This window comes from Maylandia zebra, linkage group LG3 (assembly GCF_041146795.1).
Source record: "Maylandia zebra isolate NMK-2024a linkage group LG3, Mzebra_GT3a, whole genome shotgun sequence".
Taxonomy (NCBI): Eukaryota; Metazoa; Chordata; class Actinopteri; order Cichliformes; family Cichlidae; genus Maylandia; species Maylandia zebra.
The window spans coordinates 2,456,062-2,483,481 of NC_135169.1; the positions used below are offsets into that span (position 1 = coordinate 2,456,062).

The 27,420-nt window shown below is 44.2% G+C and overlaps 1 long non-coding RNA gene across 1 annotated transcript; it reads left to right on the plus strand.

The window, feature by feature from the left end:
* The first annotated feature begins 127 nt into the window (after positions 1 to 127).
* On the plus strand, positions 128 to 26,714 carry LOC143414344 (uncharacterized). The gene is made up of 3 exons (XR_013094902.1): positions 128 to 263; positions 23,587 to 23,692; positions 24,822 to 26,714. It is a non-coding gene; the product is annotated as an uncharacterized LOC143414344 (long non-coding RNA).
* The last annotated feature ends 706 nt before the right edge of the window (positions 26,715 to 27,420 follow it).

Consider the following 27,420-nt stretch of genomic DNA (forward strand, 5'->3'; position numbering starts at 1 on the left):
AAAGTGTCTGTGCAGGAGAGGAGAGTCGAACAGAGAGAGCTGCTTTTTCATGAAACGGGAGTAAAGTAGTGAACTTACAGGAACATATACCACTACCAACGTTTGGATCGATGTCTGCATCGATCTGCACACCCTTGTCTCCTGGATCGTAGCTGAGATCAGCGTGAACCACGTGGGTCTCTGCTCCCTGATCTGTTTCCTGTGTTTGGAAAGAATTCCAGCTTCATCACGGAGTTTCTCTCGGTTTGTGGGCTCATCTAAAGGTAAGCACCGAGCTAACTTTAATGTGGGTTCAGTTTATGTTGAGTTTAGCTCTGTTGAGAATAATAGATTGTTTGGTATACACTGGAGTTAGACAGACTGTAGAGTTTGTGATTGCTTGCAACATTATGAAATGGCGGTTGCCAGGGAGTAAGAATACATATAGAAAAATAGTCTTGGAGTATGAACAAAAGGATGGGCTGCAGGCAGGGCTCTAGAGTGCGACCAAATTGGTCGCTAATGCGACCAAATTTTTCAATGGTGCGACTAAAAAAAATCTTTGGTCGCACTACAACAACAAAAAAAAATCTCCGCAACTCTCCGTGTGGTCAACAACAGACACACGTTATGCCCCTATCGTGGACTAAACCAATCAGAGATAGTCAGGGGCGGGACCTCTCTGATTGGTCGTGGTCCAGTTGAAAGTGCAGGTGGAGAGAGGGAGGTGAGTAGTTTGAATAAAGCGATATCGAATCATTAAATCCTGAATTGACTTTTAAATATAACTTTGTTTTGCGAGAAACGCCAGATTCTCAGATTAAACTATTTCAACATCCACCAAACATTAAGTGAGAGCAGGTACACGGATTCCACACAAAGACGTAAACACACACCCGACGCATCATCAATCAGTTTTGTCTCTTCGATCAAAGGAGCTTGCAAAGAAAAGCGTCTGGACTCCTATAAGTTGCTTGAAGACGTCTCACCTCTCATCCGAGAAGCTTCTTCAGTTCTTTGTCTTTCTCGCCTTTCTCACCTGACACGGCAGACGGACTGTCGGAGCTCAGCGATTCTGCTGCGTCGGGTCAGCTCTGTGTTTACGTCTCCAACCAAAATTGACCGAGGCAGCAGCAAAAGAAGCAGCAAACTAACTTCACATTTGATAAATGTCATCATGAATTCCCTCTGACATTTGCTGTTTTGCTTCCACCACGATAAAAATCACACTTCATGCACAGCTCTCTCTCTCTCTCTCTCTCTCTCTCTCTGTCAAGGGCATAGATTTGGCATGGACGGAAGGGACATGTCCCCACCAATATCCAGCGATTATTGAATTGTCCCCACCAATAATTTGATCTCTTTGAGTAAAGAAAAACAAACCTGATAGAAAAAAAAAAAAAAAAAAAAGATCTGTCATTGTCTCATTCACCCAGCGGTGCAGAAAAAGTTAAATTATGCTCTCTACTGGAGTGTAACAGGTATTACAATTAAATAACATGAGATATGCATTAAATTATTGTCTTGACAACTTTGGACCAGTATCAGAAAGTTCCAGGTAAGACCAGAGATGGGCAGTAACGCGTTACAATTAGCGTCCATCGTGCATGGGAAGAAAACTTCTTTTTACAGTGAAAAAAACCCCTAAACTTCCAAGCAAGCACCGAGTGCGCAACGACGTAATGGGAAATTCACAGAGAAACTCGCGGATTCTTCAACTGACCGCAGCACACCTGCACCAGGGTAAACCGCCGCCTACCGCAGTCCTGCTTTACAGGTGAAAATAGAGTAACAGGACCGCTGAGTTTTTGACTTTATTTATTTTCTGCTGTGTTTTACGTGCATCTATTTGAAAGAGTGAGTGTAAACACAAAAAATATTTTATTTTATGTGCTGGAATGTGCAGAAAATAGGTTTAAATGTTAAACTAATTTATTCAAGTCAGAGAATGTTGCATATAATTAAATCTTTGCTTGATGCATGAAGTTAAAAGATTAAAACTGATAAAACAAGTTAAAAAAAAGAGACTTTTCCATTTGATTACATTTTGTATGAAGGATTATGTAGAAAAAGTAGAATTGGGCTGAAAGATCTATCGCTTTATCACCTCTTCAGGTTGTAAATCGTGTTTTTAAAAAGTAACTAAGTAATTAATTACTTTTGAAAATAAGTAATCAGTAAAGTAACGGGATTACTTTTTGGGGGAAGTAATCAGTAATTAGTTACTGATTACTTTTTTCAAGTAACTTGACCAACACTGGGTAAAACTATGGAGCCTTGAAAGGATCAGCAGAGAAGGAACCACTCAATGATAGATAAGATGTGATTTGAATAGAAACTGTATTGAAAGTTGTAAAGTTTACAAACCCTGCCTGTCTAAAGCCGGCATCCTACAGTGCACAAACGCACATTAAAGGGCTTAAAAATAAAATCAAAACCAACATCCTCTTCAAGGAAATTCTCCAAAGAGTTTCAATTAAAGAGCTTCTGCTCCTGTTGCTCAGTGCACTTCTCTTTGGAAAGAGAAATTAGAGTTCCTTGTGTGTGTGTGTGTGTGTGTGTGTGTGTGTGTGTGTGTGTGTGTGTGTGTGTGTGTGTTTCTGTCCATTGGTTCTAACGCTACCCGGGTAGATGTTTAAAGTGTTAGTCTTATCTGTGTCAAGAAATGTAGTAATAGTCCTGAGGTTCGCGGAAGATGGATCCCACGGCTGGCCACACCGCACCCGGGTCCGTCAACAGTCACTCTCTTGGGATTGGCTCGCCACTTAACCCACAGGGTTCAGATCTCGAATGATCCTGTCCTGGTCAAAAACCAATCTATGCACACAGTTCAGAGTGCATACATTACTATTTTATCTATGCTTCTTCCATCACTCATCTTTTAGCCAAGTATTGCTCAAGTATAACAAATTATTTTAGTTATACAGCGTCTCAACCATCATGAAATAACTTGAGTTACATCACACAAGGTCTTAGTGCAACAGAAAATATACCTCATATTTACCATTTTTAAGAATAAATAAACTTGTAAGACTCTCCCATATTTATCCTTTTAACAGCTCGCTTTTAACTGTTCTTCTTTTTAAGATATTTCAACTTGAATTATTTCTCAGAAAAATATATCAACTTCTTTAAACATTAATACGTTCAACAGAGTAATGAGATCCCTCACATTTTATAATCACATTTTATGAACTTTTTGCATCTTTATCAAATGAGTTAACTTTTAAGTCAACAAAACTAAAAGCTGTGCATTTAAGCACTACATGACGATATTACTTCTTCTCCAACGTTTTGGAAAGCTAACTAAATCAACTGAATCACAGTAATGTTAGAACACAGAAATACACAGAAATCACTAAGCAGTAGCTTAATACTAGCGGTTAGCTGGGCACATTTTAATATATTCTTTAGCACTTAAAATTAAACATCTGTACATCAGTGATGTTACAGTACTTTAAACATAAATATCACAACTCCGATTGGTTGTTTTTAAACAGGAAATATATTAACAGCAGTCAACTACATGTCTTCATGGCGCTTACATTCATGTAGCATCCCTTACTGGGGCTAGTGGTGAGATAGCTCGCCCGGCTGACGCAGCTTCCCACGACCGTATTTCACAGATTTCAGATCCTAATAAATAGCCATCTGTTAACAGCTAGTATGTGAAGATAAATTGCGAATTTAACTTTTATTTCAGCTTTTCTTACCAGGATCTTCCAGCTAATTTGGCAGTTGCCTCTTGAGTAATGGCTTCCACAATAGGAAATGTTGACTAACAGAAAGTCATCTCAAGGCATACTCGCCTCCTAGCGGCGGGGAGGGAAAATTACACCTCCAACCTTATGCAGCAGCACAACCCACAAATCTGATGTGGGTTACAGGAGTCCTACCTCATGTGACAAATATGGCCAATGCGATTGGCTGTGCCTTTCAGGGAGCTCTGTTTAGTTTTAGCAGCGGCAAGCCTGCGCTGCGAGGACCTGCAAAAAGGACAGGACGGCAGCAACAAGGAAGAACCTGGATATACACTCAACAAAAATATAAACGCAACACCTTTGTTACTGCTCCCATTCCCCATGGGATGGACGTAGAGACCTAAAATTCATTCCAGATACACAATATAACCATCCCTCCCAAACAGTGGTCACAAATCAGTCCAAATGTGTGGTAGTGGGCACATCTGCTATATTGAGATAATCCATCCCACCTCACAGGTGTGCCACATCAGGATGCTGATCTGACATCATGAGTAGTGCACACCTCAGACTGCCCACAACAAAAGGCCACCCTGGAATGTGCAGTTTTGTCTCACAGCAAAATGCCACAGATGCCACAAGCAATGAGGGAGTGTGCAATTGGCATGCTGACAGCAGGAATGTCAATCAGATCTGTCGCCCGTGCATTGAATGTTCATTTCTCAACCATAAGCCGTCTCCACAGGCGTTTCAGAGAATATGGCAGCACATCCAACCGGCCTCACAACCACAGACCTCGTGTAACCACACCAGCCCAGGACCTCCACATCCAGCAGGTTCACCTCCAAGATCGTCTGAGACCAGCCACCCAGACAGCTGCTGGAACAATTGGTTTGCACAACCAAACAATTTCTGCACAAACTGTCAGAAACCGTCTCAACTGCATGCCCGTCGTCCTCATCGGGGTCTTGACCTGACTCCAGCTCGTCGCCGTAACAGACTTGTGTGGGCAAATGCTCACATTCGATGGCGTCTGGCACGTTGGAGAGGTGTGCGCTTCACGGATGAATCATGGTTCACATTGTTCAGGGCAGATGGCAGCTGAGAATGTCCCAGTTCTTGCATGGCCAGCATACTCACCGGACATGTCACCCATTGAGCATGTTCGGGATGTGCTTGACCGGCGTATACGACAGCGTGTACCAGTTCCCACGAATATCCAACAACCTCGCACAGCCATTGAAGTGGAGTGGACCAACATTCCACAGGCCACAATTGACAATCTGATAAACTCCATGCGAAGACGATGTGTTGCACTGCATGAGGCAAATGGTGGTCACACCAGATACTGACCGGTTCTGGGTCCCCAGACCCCCAATAGCTCAAAAAACTGCACATTCCAGGGTGGCCTTTTGTTGTGGGCAGTCTGAGGTACACCTGTGCACTACTCATGATGTCAGATCAGTATCCTGATGTGGCACACCTGTGAGGTGGGATGGATTATCTCAATATAGCAGATGTGCCCACTACCACACATTTGGACTGATTTGTGACCACTGTTTGGGAGGGATGGTTATATTGTGTATCTGGAATGAATTTTAGGTCTCTACGTCCATCCCATGGGGAATGGGAGCAGTAACAAAGGTGTTGCGTTTATATTTTTGTTGAGTGTAAGAAAGTATTTTTCAAAGAAACCTGTAAGTCACTTAAAGCCAAGTTCACTCATAAAATGTGTCTGTCATAATAACTTTACAGGCTATGCTAGGCTTTGGCCAGCATCAGTCTAAAATTGTATGTAACCACGAATAACGTGTTTTGGAAACTAACTGCACAACAGGCAGCACTATTAGTTCTCTCAGTCTCAGAGCAGCATTTCTAATTTTGATTGAAACTGTCAGAGAAAACGGCAGCTTCGAGCAAGCCAGGATATTAGTTTACTTAGGCTGTTAAAATTGTATGTCTAACGTTAAAATGTTGGTGACACAATAATTTCATCCTATGGCACTGACATATTCATACGGTTAATTTTTGAGACAAATATCTTGAGGTAGTCATGATTTTGCAACTATTCCACCTTGTAGTGCAGTTTGCACAAATTGTTTTAAAAATGCACTCACCCTGCAAACATTACTGATGAGTCACGATCTGCACAAATTGACAGAAACACTGAAGCAGCTACCCGTTTTATTCTTATTGTCATGTATGTCCTAATTGTCAGGTAACAGTGCAGCTCTGCCATGCTGTAGCTCGGACAGAGGTGAAGAGGCCAGGTCACGGGTGACTGACTGATGATTTGGTGCTATAGATTAACTAGTATTTATCATCATAACAATTGTTAGGCTGCTGATGTAAATTGATTCATTAGTGTATATTTGACAAATAATCTGAATTGACAGGTCTCACTTTTTATATGGCACGAATCAATGTGTTATTTTATCAGGTGGCACGGCGGGGGAAAAGTCACTCGGGTCAGAACATGGGGTGCCACCATCATCCCCTGCCCCGGCGTCTGGCGGAGCGAGCGGTCGGTACGGTGAGAGCCTGTCCCGGTGCAACACCACCATGCGCCCCGGGCCCGGCATGCGGATACGGTACACCACGTCTGTTAGCTGCTCCACGACCTCCGCCGGCCCTTGCCAGTGACTGCAGAGTTTGGGGGACACTCCTCTCTTGCGAACCAGGCAATACACCCAAACCTTGTCGCCAGGCATGAAAACCCCCCCTCGGCACTTGGTGTCGTAGGCTCTTTTCTGTCGTACTCCGGCGCTGGCCTGGGCCTGGCGGGTGTAGTCATGAACCATCTGCAGCCGCTCCCTCAGCCTCCTGTAGTAGTCCATCTCTGGCCCACCATCAATCTCCAGCTCGGGGAGGGGGGGGGCGAACACCAGATCCACAGGCGTCCGGAGCTCCCGTCCAAACATCAGAGCGGCAGGTGTGCACTGGCTGGACTCCTGCACCGCAATCCGATACGACCAAAGGACCAGGGGCAGATGTCGGTTACAATCTCGCTGGTGAGAATGGCGAGCTGGGTGGCCAGCGTGCGGTTGAAGCGCTCAACCAAGCCATCGCTTTGTGGGTGGAGCGGTGTGGTTCTCGTCTTCTCCACCCCCAGTTGCCAGCAGATCTCCCCGAAGACCTTCAATTCGAAGTTATGCCCCTGGTCACTGTGGAGCTCAGCTGGGACCCCAAAACGGGTGAACATCTCCTCCACCATCTTCTCGGCCGTCGTCGTTGAGCTCTGGTCCGGCACCGCGTAGGCCTCTGGTCACTTCGTGAAATAGTCCATAGCTACCAACACATACCGGTTCCCTGACTCGGTGACGGGGAAAGGCCCTAGGACTTCCACTCCCACTCTTTCCATTGGGGCCCCCACCAGGTACTGCTGAAGGGGGCAGTGGAGTGTTGAGTTGGGCCCTTCTGTGCCGTGCAGGTGTCACAGCAGTGCACATGAAGTTCCACATCCCATTGACAGCCAGGCCAGTAGAACCGTCCCCTGAGGCTGCGGAGAGTTTTGGCGTTCCCATAGTGTCCTGCCCCCACCGAGCCGTGGACCAGCTCAAGCACCTGCGACCGCAGCGACCGAGGCACCAACAGCTGCAGGACATCTCTGCCCTGACCGGGGGCCCGCCATCTCCGGTACAGGACGCTGTCGTGCGTCTCCAGATTGTTGTGCTGGGAGTAGTAGGCCTTCACCTCGGGCTCCTGTCCCGACACCCCTGTCCAGGCTGGGCATTGCGCCGCCTCGAGCCAGGCCCCCACCTGAACCAACGTCGCGTCGGCCTCCTGCTCCCGCTTCAGCTGCTGCATTGTCAATGGGAGCCACCCCCCTCCGCCGGCTGTGGCCTGAGCAGTAGCCACCCCCAGCACCTCCTGGGCCCGCTCCTCCTGTCGCAGGCAGTAGCGGCACTCCACGGCTACGCAGGGCCGTCTGGAGAGGGCATCAGTGTTGCCATGCTGTCGACCTGCCCGATGCTGGATCTCGAAGTCATAGCCCTGAAGGACCTCCAGCCAGCAGGCCACCTGCCCTTCTGGGTGTTTGAAGTTCAGGAGCCAAGTCAGAGATGCATGGTCAGTGCGCAGGAGGAACCGGCAGCCGTGCAGATATGGCTGGAAGTGCTGCACCGCTAGCACTACGGCCAGCAGCTCCCACCGGGTCACGCCGTAGTTCCTCTTGGCTCGCCCCAAGGCACGACTGAAGTACGCCACCACCCGTTCTCCAGCCTCGTCCTGCTGGGAAAGGACCACCCTGACTCCTACACTGCTAGCGTCAGTGTCCACAATGAAAGGTTGCCGGGTGTCGGGGTAGGCCAGGACTGGGGCTCTGGTGAGGGCCTCCTTCAGCTGTGCAAAAGCCGCAGCACAGGCCTCCTCCCAGCCAAACAGCTGTCCCTTGTCAGTCAGACGGTGGAGGGGGTTGGCCATCGTCGCGAACCCCTTGATGAACCGACGTTAGTAGGAGGATATGCCCAGGAAGCTCCGCAGTTCTTTGACGTTCGAGGGAGTCGGCCAGTCCCGGACCGCAGCCACTTTTGCGGGGCCAGTGGCAACACCTCGAGCGCTGATCACATGGCCCAAGAACGTGGTCTCTCCCGCCAACAGCCGGCATTTCGCGGGGTTGAGCTGCAGCCCAGCTCGTCGGATGGCACTCAAGACCTCGCTCAGGTGAGACAATCCAATGTCCAATGGTGAATGCAGTCTTAGGCCTTGCGTCGGGGGCTAGCTCCACCTGCCAGTAACCGCTGCGTAGGTCGAGGGAGCTGAACCAACTGGAGCCGGTAACATAATCTAGGGCCTCGTCGATCCGCAGCAGCGGGTACGAGTCCTTCTTGGTGACTGCATTGAGACGGCGAAAGTCCACGCAGAACCTCGGGCTGCCATCCTTCTTATCCACCAGAACCACGGGTGCCGCCCATGGGCTATTGGATGGCTTGATCACCCCAGCCGCAGCCATCTCACGGATCTTCTCTTCTGCTACCTGCCGTTTTGAGAGGGGCAGCCGGTGTGGGCGCAGACGGATGGGCTGAGCAGAGCCGGTGTCGATGGTGTGCTGGACCAGACTCGTCTGCCTACAGACTTTGTCACTGGTGGCAAAGATGTCCACATTCTTGTCCAGGAGGCACCTCAACCGCTGGCGCTGGTCAACATTGAGGCCTACGCTGCTGCGCTGCCAAAGGTCATCAACAGCCTCGATGGTCTCGGTCGAAGGAGGTTTGTCAGGCTGAGAGGCTGAGGCGAGTGGAGATGACCCACAGCCACCGGCATCCGAAATCTGCTGAGCGGCAGCTGCCCGACGCCTGTCTCGTCTGGTCCCCGCTCCCTGCTTTTGGCCGCGCTGGAGAGCAAAAGTCTCTGCGCCAAGAGTGATAGCCAGCTTCGCGGTGTCGACGCAGGCCCCCCAGCGGCTCAGCAGATCCAGGCCAATGATGCACTGGTCTTGAATGTTGGCGAGCCAGAAGTCGTGCACCAGCTCTAGATCCTTCACTCGGATCCGCAACGGTTTCTTCCCCCGCATAACAGTTTTCTCCCCCGTCACTGTCATCAGCTGGGTGTCTGTGGGCAACCAACCCTTCACCAGTGGCCCGGATGTTTCAGGGAGCACGCCAGGTCGTATCAGGGAAATGGTAGACCCCGTGTCCACCAGGGCCTGGCATAGCTGGTCCTCAACACAGCAGCTCAGGTAGAGTCCCTTGAGGTGCCACCACTGTGCATCATCCTTGGAGGGGAACAGGAAGCTGGACCGGTGGTCCCCTCGCTACACCGCTCCCTCCTCATTTCCCTGAGGCTGCATAGTTCTGGTCTTCGGGGCTGGTGCTGGGCAGTCACGCGCCACGTGGCCAGACTCATTGCACCGGTAGCAGCGGTCGGTCGGTCGACGAGGACGCCTCCAGGGCACCGAGGGTTGCAGCTGGGACATCTCGGCGACACCCCCCCCCCCTCCCCGTCGCAGTCTGCGGCTCTGATTTGGGGGTAGTTTGGTGGGGCGGCGCCTGCTGGTTAGGTCGCGAGGTGAGCTTCGGCTCGGCCCTTTCAGCCTCAAGGAGCGCCTCACGGAGGGTCTGAGGCATGGCCAGGCGGACGTGTTGGCGTAGTCGCTCTGGGAAAAGTCCTTGCAGAAAAGCATGCAGGCTAAGCTCCTCACAGGCTGCCGCTGGAAACTCCGGGTAGCCACGACGAGCATACAGCAACACGTCTGCTGCAAAGGTGCCCAGGCTCTCCCCCGATCGACGGCTCCGGTTGGTTAGCTGCTCTCTGCTCTGATCAGTGGAGTGCCGCTGCCCGAATCGCCTTTCGAGTGCACGTTGAGGGCCTGGAGCTCATGCTGCTCTGCCGGGGCTAGGTCAAGGAGTATCTGCAGTGCATCTCCCTCTAATGCTAGCACTAGGTGTGTAGCAGTCTCCTCTTCACTCCAGTCACTATGTCTGGCAGCCAGCCGCACTTGTGAGAGGTAGGGCTCTAGCGGGGTTAGCCCGTTGTATTTCGGTACCTTAACTGGTGTGGTAGGCATGACTGCTCGCGGTTGGGGGCTCGGCGTGTAGGTCGACAGGTCGCGGTGCGCTCGCGCCATCGGGACCCGTCGGGGGACTGACATGGCCATTATATTAATCCTCCCACTGAGGGAAAGGGATAATAAGTTCTAGCAGGTGATGTCCTTTTTCAGACTCTTCAACATTGGCAGGTAGTTTATTTTATAAAGATCTTTGTAACAGCCGGAGATCCAGATTTCGAGGAATTTAAACTTTTTATTATTTATTTTGAATGGTATTAGATTAAATGGGATATTTTTTGCAGCTGCATTGATTGGGATGAATTCACTTTTCTGACGATTTATTTTGTAGGCAGACATTGAACCGAATCTTTGTAGAGTGCTTAGTAGTTTTGAGGTGTTTAGGGTGGGGTCAGTTATAAAAAGCAATATATCGTCTGCGTAAAGAGAAACTTTGTATTCTTGGCCTCCTTTAACGACTCCTGTGATACTGGTTCTTGCCGTATGGCATTGTTAATGCTGTATGAAACAGAAATGAAGGAGAAAATGTTTTTGTTCATCTGTTTTTATATAAGCTTTGTTTGATTTGTTGAGTATCTGAGGCTGAGACCACGGGACTGTAAAAACATGATTGCCAGGCTTCATTTCTGTACTGAACAGTCATTTTAAGATTAGCTAATGGTTATTTACTAGCTAATGTTTTTCATGAGACTAAAGTCATCTCACTTTGGTAATGTAAATATAATATGGGAAATATTAAAGTTATTTTTATATTAATCATTATTAGTTATTGCAGCAGTGAATTTGAACTTTGTCAAATACTGAGCTTCAGTAAAGATTCAAGTTGCATTTATTTATATTTCCTATCACCTTAAATCGTCACTCAAAGACAATTATCTTTGACAGTGTATATATAGATGTATTATATATAAGATACAAATATTGTTATTTCATTTTGTTGGCATTACTAAATTAGTCTCAATTCTTATACATATGTGTAACAAGAAAATGTCAGAGCTGTGATAACTGTTTCTGATAGAATGAAGAGTAGACTGATATATTAAATATTCCTTTATTGGGTGAGAAAATCAGACCATGTCATAACTGCTTTAAGTCATACAGAATAGATATCAGAGCCTTATACAGGCTGATTTCTGCTAAATGGGTCAAACTGGGCAAAAAGTATACAAACACATAACATCATTATAGAATATGATGTAACACTATAGATCAACTTACCTCAGAATATATAAAGCATATAAACAATTACAGCAATGCGATGCAACAAACGCAGCAGTACTACTAATCCACAATATTCAAAGCTTCATATAACTGAAACAAACATGGGCACTTATTTTCAGGTCCATTCTGCTGCTGATACATACTTTAGGTTTCTGAATATTCTAAACATCACACACACTCCTTTGTGCCTTTTGCTTTGCCCTGTCCAGATGTTTACCATAAAGGACAGTGACTATATTAGAACTTATAGGTAAATGAATACCACAAACATAAACTAACTTCAATGTTAGTGCTTTCAAAGTCTGGGGTAAAACCCAGATGTGGCCATGTAGAGCCAACATATATCAAACACTTCTGAGCTAAATTTTTACAACAGACTGATAGATCTTTCCTCTTTATCTATGCAGTGTACTGTACTCTTTACTATTGTAGGGCAATAGACCCATTTAAACAGTGTAAACCCTCTCAAAGGAATTTACAATCATCTTTACTTTGCCCACATCAGTGATTGGGGAAACCAAAACAATCACATTAAACACTGGAAGAACTACCTCATTCTTTAGGTGCTTCAGGCATATTTGAGGCCAATCAAAAATCCCTCAATGAAATGTGACGAACCCAAAATCTTACCTATACCTCCTCCCTCACAGAGAGAATTATTATGACCTTGTTTTCTGCTTGATCGTCACCTAAGGATTTACATCCCTGATAAGGAGGAGTCCCACTGTGTGTTCAATGTCTCCCATTACAATGGCCTCACTGTGTTAACATTCCACATGCATGCAAACTGGTGACAGGAGTGCTCTTACTATAGTAAAGTGAGAAAGTGATATTACTTTAACTAATGTGATATGATTAAATATGTGATTAATACATGAGAAGAAAAATCTGCCTCCACAACACCTACAGGCCAGTGGACACTCTTTCACTGATGAGGATGTACACATCCTGGACAGGGAGGAACGCCGGTTTGCGTGTGGAGTCGAGGAGGCCATCTACATGAGAAGGGAAAGACCATCTCTGAATCGAGCAGGGGGCCTAAGGGGACATCTTTCGCCATCTTACAATGCTGTGATTGCAGCCATTCTCCAACTCTCTGTGAATGGTACTCATGGCCATTGATCAGTGGTCATGAGAATTTACATAATTATGATGAAGGAACTGACCTACCAGCCCATTGTTCCTTCAGTGGTTCTAGTTACTGTTTACAAGATTGGGGAAACCTGCAGTCAGCTGAGACTGAAGAAGTCACTTGGATGAGTGACGAAACGTTTCTCCCACTGAAAACACTACGTCCTGATGAACAGAATCAACTTTTCGAGATTTACTTACCTGGATGATTGAGCATGCATCAAGAAGAATTTCGAATGGATTACCTTGCTGAATCCTTTTAGATAAGGGACTTAGGACTTACTATCTAATCGTGTCCCACATAGGTGATGTTCTCCAGTGCCCATTGTAATGCGGAGAAGCTCACTTTACGATTGTTGTATAGTTAGTTCCAATCATGCAAAAATAAAAAATGTAATCCGATCCATTAAATATCACGAAAGCACCTCACAAAACTTGCAACACGCCGTAACTCACCTCAGAACGTTAGCACGTCGAGCAGTATGCATCACGTGATAGAGCAGCTGTGGCATGCGGGACCTGTCCTGGTCTGGATAGCCTGTGGAGCTTCGCTAGCAACCCGGCATTTCATCTCCGACAAAGTTATCCCAGAGAGAAGTAAAGCAAGTGTGTAAGTCCATCTCTGAATGTTTGTAAAGCATTCCCACGTTAAGCTTAACAAGCGACTGCCTCTCGCTCTCCGGCTGCTACTTCAATCGTGAAACTGATCAATGATCAGCTGATCGGCTTTTCTGTCGCGAGTCCGTCTCTCTTGTTTGTTTTTGGCGCACTTTGCACCAGAAAGAGGAAACCAGCGGCTGAACAACAGCAGCACGTTTAAGCTTGATAAGCTGTTGTTAGAATTTATTTAATATTACTTTCTACACCAGGATCTTTTTCTACGTAGCTGATGCTGGTAACTGTGCAGGGGCGGATCTAGCAAAGTTTAGCCAGGGGGGCCGATAGGGCATGAACAGGGAAAAGGGGACACAAAGACATACTTTTCTTTCTTATTCTCATTTAAAATGTCGAGCTTTTAATAAATAATTATCTGACACCTAAATTTTTAATTTGATGTAAAATGAATAGAAGTCAATTACTGTATATAGTGACTATTAAGTCTAATATGTATACCCTAGTAAGCTATAGTACTTTTTACTTTGGGAAGGTACCATCTGTGCAGTCTGCAATTTTGTTGAAGAAAGATGTTGAATCTATTTAATATTTCTTGAAAAATAATTGATTTCTGTGCATTTTTTTTCACACTGCATCAAATTAAGGTTGATTACGTCGATTAAGCATCATGAGGTGGCACGTGAGGGGTGGTTCCCTATTTTTTATTTATTTATTTTTGTTGTTGCTGGGAGTTGGAACCCTATTAGTTAGGTTGCTTAATATTTACGCTAAGTACTCTTTAAAATACCAGAATAGGGAGGATGGTGTAGGTTTAAGTTTATTAGATTGATCAGTATTGCTGAACTATGAAATATTTTTTTTGTATACAGGTATAACAGAATAGCTTTAGTGTAGTTGTTGTTTTAAACTTGAGTATGAACTTGCAGAGTTGCAAAATGCAGCAAGATATTTTAAAAAACAGTTTTGTTGATTAAAAAACACTATATCGGATTCATATTGGTATCGGCAGATATCCAAATTTATGGTATCGGTATCGGACATAAAAAAGTGGTATCGTGCCATCTCTAATAAGTTTATTCCCATGTAACCAGGTGTATGTCATGGTAAAGCATCCCTCACACATTTGAATTTGAATGTATTTATTTAAAAGGCACAGTGCAGTTTGACATAGTCCAAGTACAAAACATGAAACTGATGTAACGGACATAAGTTTATAGCTATTGCAAATTTTCAACAATTGTCACTTGTTGGGCTTACAATCAAAATAAATACATTTTACCATAAAACATACATTTTCATAAAGCCAAAATACATCGTAAATACAACTACAATTAATAGACAATAAATAAAAATAATAACATTAGTTAAAATGAAAACATCTCTGATTTCCCTTTAACCAAACTTTAACCTTCAATGGAAAGGATCTGATGTCTGTAATCAATTTGATTTTGGTTGGAAGTGGGTTACACAGATTACAAGCCTTTATGGAAAATGCCGACTGACCAAATTTAGATCTGCGATATGATATCTTGCAGTTTCCGTTCACCATGCTTCTAGTAATACAATTACTATCTTGTCTCTGGATGTATCTATTAAGACACTCTGGGGCCATCCTATATATACCTTTAAAGACTAATTTAAGAAAACACAAATGATTAAAACTCTTAAAACTAAGTAAATTATATTTCTCTAAAATGTGACAATGATGCCAGGGCTGCACGATTTTGCATAATATGAGAATCACGATTTTTTTGCTTAGAATTGAGATCACGATTCTCTCATGATTTTCTTTTCCAATATAAATATTTATTGCACTTATTAACTGCACATCAACTTTGTAACAGTTGAGACTGAACATAAAAACAATGTCTCAATTGTCTACTCTTACTTACAAAACCTTAAAATACTTTTAAGAATAACATTTTGAACAGTATTCTTTCCGTGTGTAAGCTGATGAGAGAGGTACGTATTAGGTATTTTTCTTAAAATGTAAACCACAACTATTACCAAAATATAACACTTAGTTTGGCTGGACCATAAGTCTGTCATTGCCGTGAAATGTTGTACTGCTTGTAATTCGATCTCCACACTTGCCCGACACTGCGTGTATAGAGCAGGTAGTGCAACATTTGAAAAATAGTTGCAGGACGGAACTGTGTAGTGTTTGGGTGTTGATCATTTTCCTAAATCCCTCGTTTTGCACAGTGTTGATGGGAGCCATATCTTTAGCCAGGTGATAACTGATTCATTGCGGGTCATAGAGGAGATTTGTTTAAGAACCTGGCTTCTGAAGCTTGCTTCTGTATCACGTGGTATAAGGCTCTGCCCTTGTCATTTGTTTTTTTTTTTGTTGGTTTTTTTTGCCTGTCCCATTTGGTTCTTTAGAATTGTTCTTGAGAATTTAGAATTGCCGTCAGAATTGTTGTCTGAAGACCAACAAGGATACCCAATGGATTTATTTTGCCAAATGGATCATCGTGGCATTGCCGTATTGGTCCATTTGATCGACCTTTGTTTTTATTATTTATTTTATTTTATTTTCAGTAGTTACAGACGGGACAGACATGAGTGAGGGATAGGAAAGGGAGAAAGAAAGAGGAAGGAAAAGAAAAACAGAAGGGGAGAGGGACAGTGAGAAAGGGGAAAAAATAATAATAAAATCTCCTGGATCACCTGTTGAGAGAGAAAGAATAGAAAACAAGCAAAAAAAAACCCAAATCAACATACTAAACACAACACCATCGCATTAATCTAGCTAAGTGTAAACAGCAGTAAATACTAAATATTCAATGTTGTTGTGCAGCACGCAGGTCAGACAGCGCACAATGTGCTTTAAAGTAGCAGCCAAGAAAGGTGTAATTTAAGTCTACGAACAGTGAACACCCGTGTGCACACCTGTGTGGATCAGCGCGCTTGTATTCAAATGGTTTCCACATGTAATGGTCTGCAAGAGGATGTAGAGACCCATAGCCCTGTCCCCCAGGGCATGAAGCAGGCATGGAGGAGATCCAGGCCCCAGACATCCACAGGCCCCAGAGTGTGAGAGCCCAAGGAGGACCACCGGAGGGACATCCGTGCCACCCTCATGGGAAGGGCTGAGGATCCCCAGACGAGGCGTCACCCAGTAGCCACCGAGCAGAAGCTAGAGGGGGCAGCACCGGCGTGCCCGCCAGCTCTGCCGGCAGCCAGGTATGCCAGAGTGAACCAAGCTGCAGGCCCAGAGGCCGGAGGCCTGAGAGCCCCCTGCACCCCTGAGGAGGCCTGACCGAGCAACAGGCACCAGGCCCCGCCAAGTAGCCACCGGGAGTGAGCTGGTACATACCTAAGCGCCCAGCCCTGGACACCAAGAAGCACCAATGCACCGACCCCTGAGGGCATCGGTCACGGCAGGGAGTGTGGTGAGGGGAGATAGGCCTGGGAGTTCCCAGAGAGGTGGAGTCTAAGACCCGCCCTGACATATTGACATATAGACACAGACAAACAGGCACACACAGACACAAACATGCATTCCCACCCTCATGCACACATATACAAACACTCAGCACTCACCCAATGTCAGGATTGACATAAATGGACATGTACACATAATCCCACTCCCCAAACATACTCTATACCCCGGGTCCAGGTACCCTCGCCCCCAGAGGGGGAAACAGAACCCAGACCCAAGAGATGTTACCCTTCCCCCCAGGGTGGAGGCAAGCAGACCGTCCCAGGCTCCGCAGCAACAGGGAGGCCAATCGGACCTTCTATATCCCACGATTCATTGTGGGTCATAGAGGAGATTTGTTTGAGAACCTGGCTTCTGAAGCTTGCTTCTGTATCACGTGGTATAAGGCTCTTCCTTTGTCATTTGTTGAGCAGGAAGAGTGAGCGTTTGTTTTCATTCAGATTATGTCCCGGATCAAAATGCGGTACAATCGTCATCTTTTTTTTACCTTTTTTCTTTTTTTTCTTAAATCGTTGTCATTTGGATATGAGATCACACATAAGTATGAATTGAGATTGCGATTTTCTAGCATTTAATTGTGCAGCCCTAAATGATGCCATCGAACAGATTTGACATACCACACAGACGTTCAAAATGAAACAGGAGACATGAGACGCAGACATGACAATACAAACTTGATAACATAAGACACGCAGCATGAAACACAAAGGGTGAGGGAAACTTAAATACAGGGGAAGAAAATAAAAGAGAAATCTATACTCAACAAAAATATAAACGCAACACCTTTGTTACTGCTCCCATTCCCCATGGGATGGACGTAGAGACCTAAAATTCATTCCAGATACACAATATAACCATCACTCCCAAACAGTGGTCACAAATCAGTCCAAATGTGTGGTAGTGGGCACATCTGCTATATTGAGATAATCCATCCCACCTCACAGGTGTGTCACATCAGGATGCTGATCTGACATCATGAGTAGTGCACAGGTGTACCTCAGACTGCCCACAACAAAAGGCCACCCTGGAATGTGCAGTTTTTTGCGCTATTGGGGGTCTGGGGACCCAGAACCGGTCAGTATCTGGTGTGACCACCATTTGCCTCATGCAGTGCAACACATCGTCTTCGCATGGAGTTTATCAGATTGTCAATTGTGGCCTGTGGAATGTTGGTCCACTCCACTTCAATGGTTGTGCGAGGTTGTTGGATATTCGTGGGAACTGGTACACGCTGTCGTATACGCCGGTCAAGCACATCCCGAACATGCTCAATGGGTGACATGTCCGGTGAGTATGCTGGCCATGCAAGAACTGGGACATTCTCAGCTGCCATCTGCCCTGAACAATGTGAACCATGATTCATCCGTGAAGCGCACACCTCTCCAACGTGCCAGACGCCATCGAATGTGAGCATTTGCCCACACAAGTCTGTTACGGCGACGAGCTGGAGTCAGGTCAAGACCCAGATGAGGACGACGGGCATGCAGTTGAGCGTCCCTGAGACGGTTTCTGACAGTTTGTGCAGAAATTGTTTGGTTGTGCAAACCAATTGTTCCAGCAGCTGTCTGGGTGGCTGGTCTCAGACGATCTTGGAGGTGAACCTGCTGGATGTGGAGGTCCTGGGCTGGTGTGGTTACACGAGGTCTGCGGTTGTGAGGCCGGTTGGATGTGCTGCCATATTCTCTGAAACGCCTGTGGAGACGGCTTATGGTTGAGAAATGAACATTCAATGCACGGGCGACAGATCTGGTTGACATTCCTGCTGTCAGCATGCCAATTGCACGCTCCCTCATTGCTTGTGGCATCTGTGGCATTTTGCTGTGAGACAAAACTGCACATTCCAGGGTGGCCTTTTGTTGTGGGCAGTCTGAGGCACACCTGTGCACTACTCATGATGTCAGATCAGCATCCTGATGTGGCACACCTGTGAGGTGGGATGGATTATCTCAATATAGCAGATGTGCCCACTACCACACATTTGGACTGATTTGTGACCACTGTTTGGGAGTGATGGTTATATTGTGTATCTGGAATGAATTTTAGGTCTCTACGTCCATCCCATGGGGAATGGGAGCAGTAACAAAGGTGTTGCGTTTATATTTTTGTTGAGTGTAATAACCAAATGAACTTCACTGACCTAAAGAACTTAAACATAAACCATTGTAATTTAGCGCCCAGCTATCTTTCTGAACTACTCCATTCATACAATCCCAACACAGCACTTAGATCATCAATCACAGGCTCCTAGCACAACCTAGGACTCGAATGAAGTCGAGAGGTGACCGGGCCTTTGCATCCGTGGCACCTAGACTCTGGAATAACCTCCCCGTTCATATTCATACTGCCAAGTCTATCCAGTCTTTTAAATCACGTCTTAAAACTTATTTTTTTACTTTGGCTTTTGATTCTGTTTAGTTGGCTGGTCTAGCTTGTTGTGTTGTTACCTATTGTTTGTTGTCCTCTTCTATTGTTTGTTTTAACTGTCTCGTGCTTTTACTGACTGTGAAGCACTATGGTCAACACTGTTGTTTTAATATGTGCTATATAAATAAATTTTGATTTGATTTGATAAACATCAAAAATGAACTAGAACTAAAAACAATGGCTCAAAAGACCCAGGAACGTGACAAATGCATAAATAACTGAGCTGCTAAAGTAGGTATATACAGGGAGTGCAGAATTATTAGGCAAATGAGTATTTTGTCCACATCAACCTCTTCATGCATGTTGTCTTACTCCAAGCTGTATAGGCTCGAAAGCCTACTACCAATTAAGCATATCAGGTGATGTGCATCTCTGTAATGAGAAGGGGTGTGGTCTAATGACATCAACACTCTAAATCAGGTGTGCATAATTATTAGGCAACTACCTTTCCTTTGGCAAAATGGGTCAAAAGAAGGACTTGACAGGCTCAGAAAAGTCAAAAATAGTGAGATATCTTGCAGAGGGATTCAGCAGTCTCAAAATTGCAAAGCTTCTGAAGCGTGATCATCGAACAATCAAGCGTTTCATTCAAAATAGTCAACAGGGTCGCAAGAAGCGTGTGGAAAAACCAAGGCGCAAAATAACTGCCCATGAACTGAGAAAAGTCAAGCGTGCAGCTGCCAAGATGCCACTTGCCACCAGTTTGGCCATATTTCAGAGCTGCAACATCACTGGAGTGCCCAAAAGCACAAGGTGTGCAATACTCAGAGACACGGCCAAGGTAAGAAAGGCTGAAAGACGACCACCACTGAACAAGACACACAAGCTAGGGCTGCTCAATTAATCGAATTTTAATCACGATTACGATCTGGAATTTCAACGATCATTAAAAATGACTGAGCCGATTATTAGCCCCTCCCTCATTTATCCGCGACACCTTAAAGGCCGGTCCGTGAAAATATTGTCGGGCATAAACCGTCCGTGGCGCAAAAAAGGTTGGAGACCGCTGATTAAGAGGACCCGAGGGAAGCTCGGAAAGCTAAGCAGAAGTTATTTGGAGAGGAGAGTGACTGCTGTTGGTTGAAAAGAGAGGTAAAAAAAACTTCAGTGGTGTTGCACACTATTTTATATTATTTTTTAAAGTCATTGTTAACCCTTTAAAGCCGGTCAGAGCAGCACGCTCCGTGTTGTGTAACTATTTTTAAATCCCTGTAGAACCGGAACCGTGTAAGCTAGCGCAATAATTTGTTTTGCATATGAAACTGGAGGAGTTGTTCTTACATCTGATGCCATCAGCTTGTCCTCGGTCACGGTTTCCTTCCACATATAGCTTTGCAAAAACTGCATAAAAAGCGCTTGCAGGAACAAAAACATAATACTCCAGAAACAGGCTTTGCCGATCCATCAGCTGTTCGTAACACTTCCCACAGTGAAATGATGCACCTGCTGTTTTCTTTGCAAATTTGCATCATAGGATTGTTTTTTGTTTTTCCTGCAGTATATAAAAACTGTATCTCCAAAATAAAACTATGAAGACACTCAAAATAAATTTCCTGTTGTTGTAAACTATTTTTTGCAACTTTATTGTATTTAAAGTTTTGAGGGATAAACCTCTTAAATTTCTCCAAGTAGAAATATATGTAAACAAAACAAAAGCGATTTTCAATATTTTTTGTAGTTTATTGCACTTTTTTGCAATTTATGTAATTACTATGGACTTAATGCATACATATTATTAAAATATGGGCTATAACAGTTGTATTGATGTATAGCAACTTGAAATGCTCCCACAAATGGCACTACAGCATGTAAAAAAAATAATATAAGCTCTGGTGGACTTGGTTCTATAGTACCCGTTGCCTACTGGTGGTGGTCAGAGGGCCCGGTGGCGCCAGTGTCAGGCAGCCTCGCCTCTGTCAGTGCGCCCCAGGGTGGCTGTGGCTACAATGTAGCTTGCCATCACCAGTGTGTGAATGTGTGTGTGAATGGGTGGATGACTGGATATGTAAAGCGCTTTGGGGTCCTTAGGGACTAGTAAAGCGCTATATAAATACAGGCCATTTACCATTTACCATTTAGGTCTTAAAGGGTTAAATAAATATCGTCAAATAATCGTGATCTCAATTTCAGTGAAAATAATCGTGATTATCATTTTTGCCATAATCGAGCAGCCCTAACACAAGCTGAAACGTCAAGACTGGGCCAAGAAATATCTCAAGACTGATTTTTCTAAGGTTTTATGGACTGATGAAATGAGAGTGAGTCTTGATGAGCCAGATGGATGGGCCCGTGGCTGGATTGGTAAAGGGCAGAGAGATCCAGTCCGACTCAGACGCCAGTAAGGTGGAGGTGGAGTACTGGTTTGGGCTGGTATCATCAAAGATGAGCTTGTGGGGCCTTTTCGGGTTGAGAATGGTGTCAAGCTCAACTCCCAGTCCTACTGCCAGTTTCTGGAAGACACCTTCTTCAAGCAGTGGTACAGGAAGAAGTCTGCATCCTTCAAGAAAAAACATGATTTTCATGCAGGACAATGCTCCATCACACGCGTCCAAGTACTCCACAGCGTGGCTGGCAAGAAAGGGCATAAAAGAAGAAAAACTAATGACATGGCCTTCTTGTTCACCTGATCTGAACCCCATTGAGAACCTGTGGTCCATCATCAAATGTGAGATTTACAAGGAGGGAAAACAGTACACATCTCTGAACAGTGTCTGGGAGGCTGTGGTTGCTGCTGCACGCAATGTTGATGGTGAACAGATCAAAACACTGACAGAATCCATGGATGGCAGGCTTTTGAGTGTCCTTGCAAAGAAAGGTGGCTATATTGGTCGCTGATTTGTTTTTGTTTTGTTTTTGAATGTCAGAAATTTATATTTGTGAATGTGGAGATATTATATTGGTTTCACTGGTAAAAATAAATAATTGAAATGGGTATATATTTGTTTTTTGTTAAGTTGCCTAATAATTAATGCACAGTAATAGTCACCTGCACACACAGATATCCCCCTAAAATAGCTAAAACTGAAAACAAACTAAAAACTACTTCCAAAAACATTCAGCTTTGATATTAATGAGTTTTTTGGGTTCATTGAGAACATGGTTGTTGTTCAATAATAAAATTATTCCTCAAAAATACAACTTGCCTAATAATTCTGCACTCCCTGTAGTTCTGACTTAACACAAAACAATTCAGATTCGCCTTGACCGTCTTAGCAATCTTCTTTACATGCTTGTCCAATTTAAGACGTAAATCAAAAATTATTTCTAAAAACTCAAAATATTTGGCCTTCTTCGTTCCTTACCTGGATTTTAAACTCATCATTTATCTGATCATCAGGAACAAGAAACTAAGAATCTGTTAGTCTCACTCATTTAAACCCTCTGCTGCATTCTGTTCACCCCTGCTATCATTCAGTCATCTTTCCTAATATAATATTAGTCCACTAGTTCATATATCATGGTGGCACGGTGGTTAGCACTGTTGCCGCACAGCAAGAAAGTCCTGAGTTCAATTCCAACATCAGGCCGGGGTCTTTCTGTGTGGAGTTTGCATGTTCTCCCCGTGTTTGTGTGGGTTCCCTCCGACAGACTGGCAACCTGTCCAGGGTGTACCCCGCCTCTCGCCCTATGACAGCTGGGATAGGCTCCAGTGCCCCCCGCGACCCTGAAAAGGATAAGCGGCAGCAAATGGATGGATGGATGGATGGATAGTTCATATATCGCTTCTCATCTTAGTAAGTGAACCGAACAAGATGATAAAATCAGAAACACAGGTTTAAAATACCATCTGGTATTCATGAGCTTCATTGCATGTGTGTGTATGTGTTAGTGGGATTAAAATATTCTGTGCTTATGTATGTCGTTTTAATTACTTTCCCCTTTTTCTGAAACAAATCTGTTTACTACACCTTCTTGTTTCAGAAACATCTAAAGAAGAAAGTCTCTATTGTAGTCAGGCACAGCTAAATTCTGCTTGTGAGTTAACCTAGCCAACCACACTGTGTGTGATTGTAAATGTACCCCCTCGTGATGTGTGCCACTTCATCTATGTCCTCTATTTGTACCACCATATGGAGAACCACAATAGCCACACACACATCGAAATACAGAATTCTTAGATGCTTAGATGATAAATTGTAGAATAAATTCTCCATTTGTAAAATAAATTTAGAATTCCACATTAACAAAGTGAGTTTCAAAATGTTTTGAAATTACCATCCTAGGGGAGCTAGGATGGTAATGAGGTGCTTGAAATGTTGTAGGTGGCTGAGTTTATACTGCTACCAATGAGACTGATCGGGACTCCGTCTTTGTGGATCTATGGAAGTCCATATATACAGGGTGTAGCATCCCCTGGGTAAAGGTGGTGATATGCAGGGGGTCAGGGGTTTTTCCCTTTCAAGTTCTTGTAGGCAACTGATGACTTTCTTTTTGTAGTTGCTTCTGGGGTTTCACCTTGAAGCTTCATAGGTATTGTTGTCACTGAGGAGTTTAGTCATGTTTATTTGCTCTGCCTCTTTTTGTCAGGGATAAAATACAAATATATACTTTTTGTGTCCCAGCTGAGTAACAGGAGGAGAAGAGTCTGGTGGTGCAGCAGAGGAACAATTTCAGCCATTTGGACTCAGCTCAGCCACTACAGAGGAAACAATGACTTCAACACAAAAGGTGAGAAAAACATCACAATTACACTGTTATTGAAACTGTGTGCACAGCTGGTCTGTTTTTAAAAACCTGTTAACAGCAGCTTTATCTTTTCCATCCTGGGCTCCTCCATATATACAGGGAGTGCAGAATTATTAGGCAAATGAGTATTTTGTCCACATCAACCTCTTCATGCATGTTGTCTTACTCCAAGCTGTACAGGCTCGAAAGCCTACTACCAATTAAGCATATCAGGTGATGTGCATCACTGTAATGAGAAGGGGTGTGGTCTAATGACATCAACACCCTATATCAGGTGTGCATAGTTATTAGGCAACGTCCTTTCCTTTGGCAAAATGGGTCAAAAGAAGGACTTGACAGGCTCAGAAAAGTCAAAAATAGTGAGATATCTTGCAGAGAGATGCAGCAGTCTCAAAATTGCAAAGCTTCTGAAGCGTGATCATCGAACAATCAAGCGTTTCATTCAAAATAGTCAACAGGGTCGCAAGAAGCGTGTGGAAAAACCAAGGCGCAAAATAACTGCCCATGAACTGAGAAAAGTCAAGCGTGCAGCTGCCAAGATGCCACTTGCCACCAGTTTGGCCATATTTCAGAGCTGCAACATCACTGGAGTGCCCAAAAGCACAAGGTGTGCAATACTCAGAGACATGGCCAAGGTGAGAAAGGCTGAAAGACGACCACCACTGAACAAGTCACAATACAAAAATACAACTTGCCTAATAATTCTGCACTCCCTGTACAGAATCTACTGCTGTTAACAGCAGCTTTATCTTTTCCATCCTGGACTCCTCAATATATACAGAATCTACATTCACAACCAAAGACCACAGAAGTTACAAGAAAATACAAAGATCATATTTTCTCTACACACATTGAAACAACAATATCATCACTTTAATTTTTTCTGAAGTAAAAGAGTTTCTCTGCTGATTGATATTTTTTCAATAATGTCATTTTCATTACAACTCTCATTGTAGCAGATCATTGTAATGTAATACTATTACCAGAAGGCGGTGGAAACACACCAACAATGTGTTTGTTGACATGTTTGATTCCACCAATGGAGGGAGTTACAGTTTGTTCCACGACTGCATTTCACTCACTGCCTGTGTTTGTATCTCTGTCACTGCAGGACCAACATGGAGCGAGAAGTCAGCGCTCTCAGGAGGCCGACAAACCTCACAGAAGAAAAGGAAAGAAAACCTACAGCTGTGATGAGTGTGGGAAGGATTTTACCCTGGCTGGAAGCCTAAAAACACACCAAGTCATCCACAGTGGAGTTAAAGCATACAGCTGTGAGTTGTGTGGAAAGTCTTTTACCCAGGCTGGAGTCTTAAAAAGACACCAAATCATCCACAGTGGAGTTAAAATTTACACCTGTGACTTGTGTGGAAAGTCTTTTACCCATGCTCAAAGCCTAAAAACACACCAACTCATTCACAGTGGAGTTAAACCTTACAGCTGTGATGAGTGTGGAAAGTCTTTTACCCAGGCTGGAGTCTTAAAAAGACACCAACTCATCCACAGTGGAGTTAAACCTTACAGCTGTGATGAGTGTGGAAAGTCTTTTACCCAGGCTGGAAACTTAAAAACTCACCAACTCATCCACAGTGGAGTTAAAGCGTACAGATGTAACTTGTGTGGAAAGTCTTTTACCCTGGCTGGGGACTTAAAAACACACAAACTCTTTCACAGTGGAGTTAAACCTTACAGCTGTGAGTTGTGTGGAAAGTCTTTTACCCAGGCTGGAACCTTAAAAACACACAAACTCATCCACAGTGGAGTTAAATCTTACAGCTGTGAGTTGTGTGGAAAATCTTTTACCCAGGCTGGAAGCTTAAAAACACACCAAGTCATCCACGGTGGAGTTAAAGCGTACAACTGTCACTTGTGTGGAAAGTCTTTTAAATATCCTCATCAGCTGAAAAAACACCAACAGATCCACACCAGAAAGTAACTCTACAAGTGCAGTTACTGTGAGGATGTATTTACCTTTTTATCCTGTATTTTCAACCTGATTGTTTGGAATAAATATGATCAGTAAACTTATGGAGTTATACTGAATGAACTGTTTGGAAAAATGAAGACTCATCACTGTGGTGGTGGGAAAGAGTTTCTCTGTGATCTTTGTGGAGACAAAATGAACTACTGCAAAGAATGTGGGAGAGGCTTCCACACACCAAGTACATTAAAAATACATGAACTGTTCCACAGTGGGGTCAAAAAGCACATCTGTGACCAGTGTGGGTCATCCTTCACCACTGGACATGAGCTCAATGAAAAAGCATAAGGGATTCCACACAGGAGAGACACCATACAAGTGCAGACACTGTGACAAAAGCTTCTCACAATCAGGTAACAAAGATGAACGTACACACATGGAAGTGAACTTCAGCTGTGACCAGTGTGACAAGAGCTTCAGGAATCTCAGTTCATACTCCGAACACAAACGATCCCACACTGTAAATAAACTGTTTCACTGTTACCTGTTAAGTCTAATTGTTGAATGTTGCCATTGTGTTTCTTAAATTTGTACAGTCTTAGTTTAAGCAGTAGGATCAAAGCCATCTCTTTGATCCTGACCACCTCTCCAGCCACTCTGTGCCGGGGAGGTTTTATTGTAGATACATCCTATCTGAAAGATCTGTTTCTTTTGATGAAAGCTTCCTGGGGTTTATGACCCTTTGGTCAGCAGGAGGACTCTCACACACACACACACACACACACACACACACACACACACACACACACTCACATTCTCACATAACACACACACACACACACACACACACACATTCTCACATAACACACACACAAATTCTCACATAACACACACACACACACACTCAGTGTATACATTTACATACAGTGCCTTGTCTTTGTAACCAAAGGGGGGTTGCAAGGGGAGGTGTTTTGTAAACTATTGTTTGAAGTTTGTCAATAAAAGGCAGCGAGAGGAGGCCACCATTTGGGGTTCATTGTCATGCTGGACACAGATGAGGGCTTCCCTTGCGCAAGAAATCGATCGAACATTGTTGCCTTGCTTTTCTTTCATGGGAATAAGTTCTGGATACAGCGGGGTCTGAGTTTAGACCCAACATTACCAATGTGGAAAAACCTTCACTTCATTATCTGCTCCGTGCAAACATCAGCCTGATCATGCAGGACTGAAATCACTGGATCACAATGAATCTGAAGAGAGAGAAAGATCCTCTTCTGGTTTCAGGCTCAGACTTAAAAACCTTGAGATCAGGCTCCACAGAGTTCAGATGGAATCTCCTGTAAAGAGTGTCAGCTGATACCACACTTGGATCTGATGAGGTAGCTCTGATTTCTGGACCTGCAGTGAATAATCCTGAATGTTACATTTAGGAAGCTGCATGTATAGATATGCATATCAAGTTTATTATTTTTCCTTTGAGGGATTTAATTCTCTAAAATGTTACCCCTGTTACATTTTAGTCCTTGTTTCCTTAGGACACAGTAGTGTTTAGTAGTTGTATTCATTTTATGTGTTACCTCAGTTAAATTTCAATCCTTCCTTCATATTTAATCTTTTGCTGTGGTAAAATCTTCTCTTAAATCATTTTCTCCCCAAACTGCAAATGTTTTCACAGCAGTTGCTCTTAAAACCTCCAAAATGAACTAAATCTGTCCACCAGCTTTGAAAAAACACCTGCTGTGACTTTATGTCCAGAAAAAAAGAAACTCAAGCTAAACTGGTTTTGGGC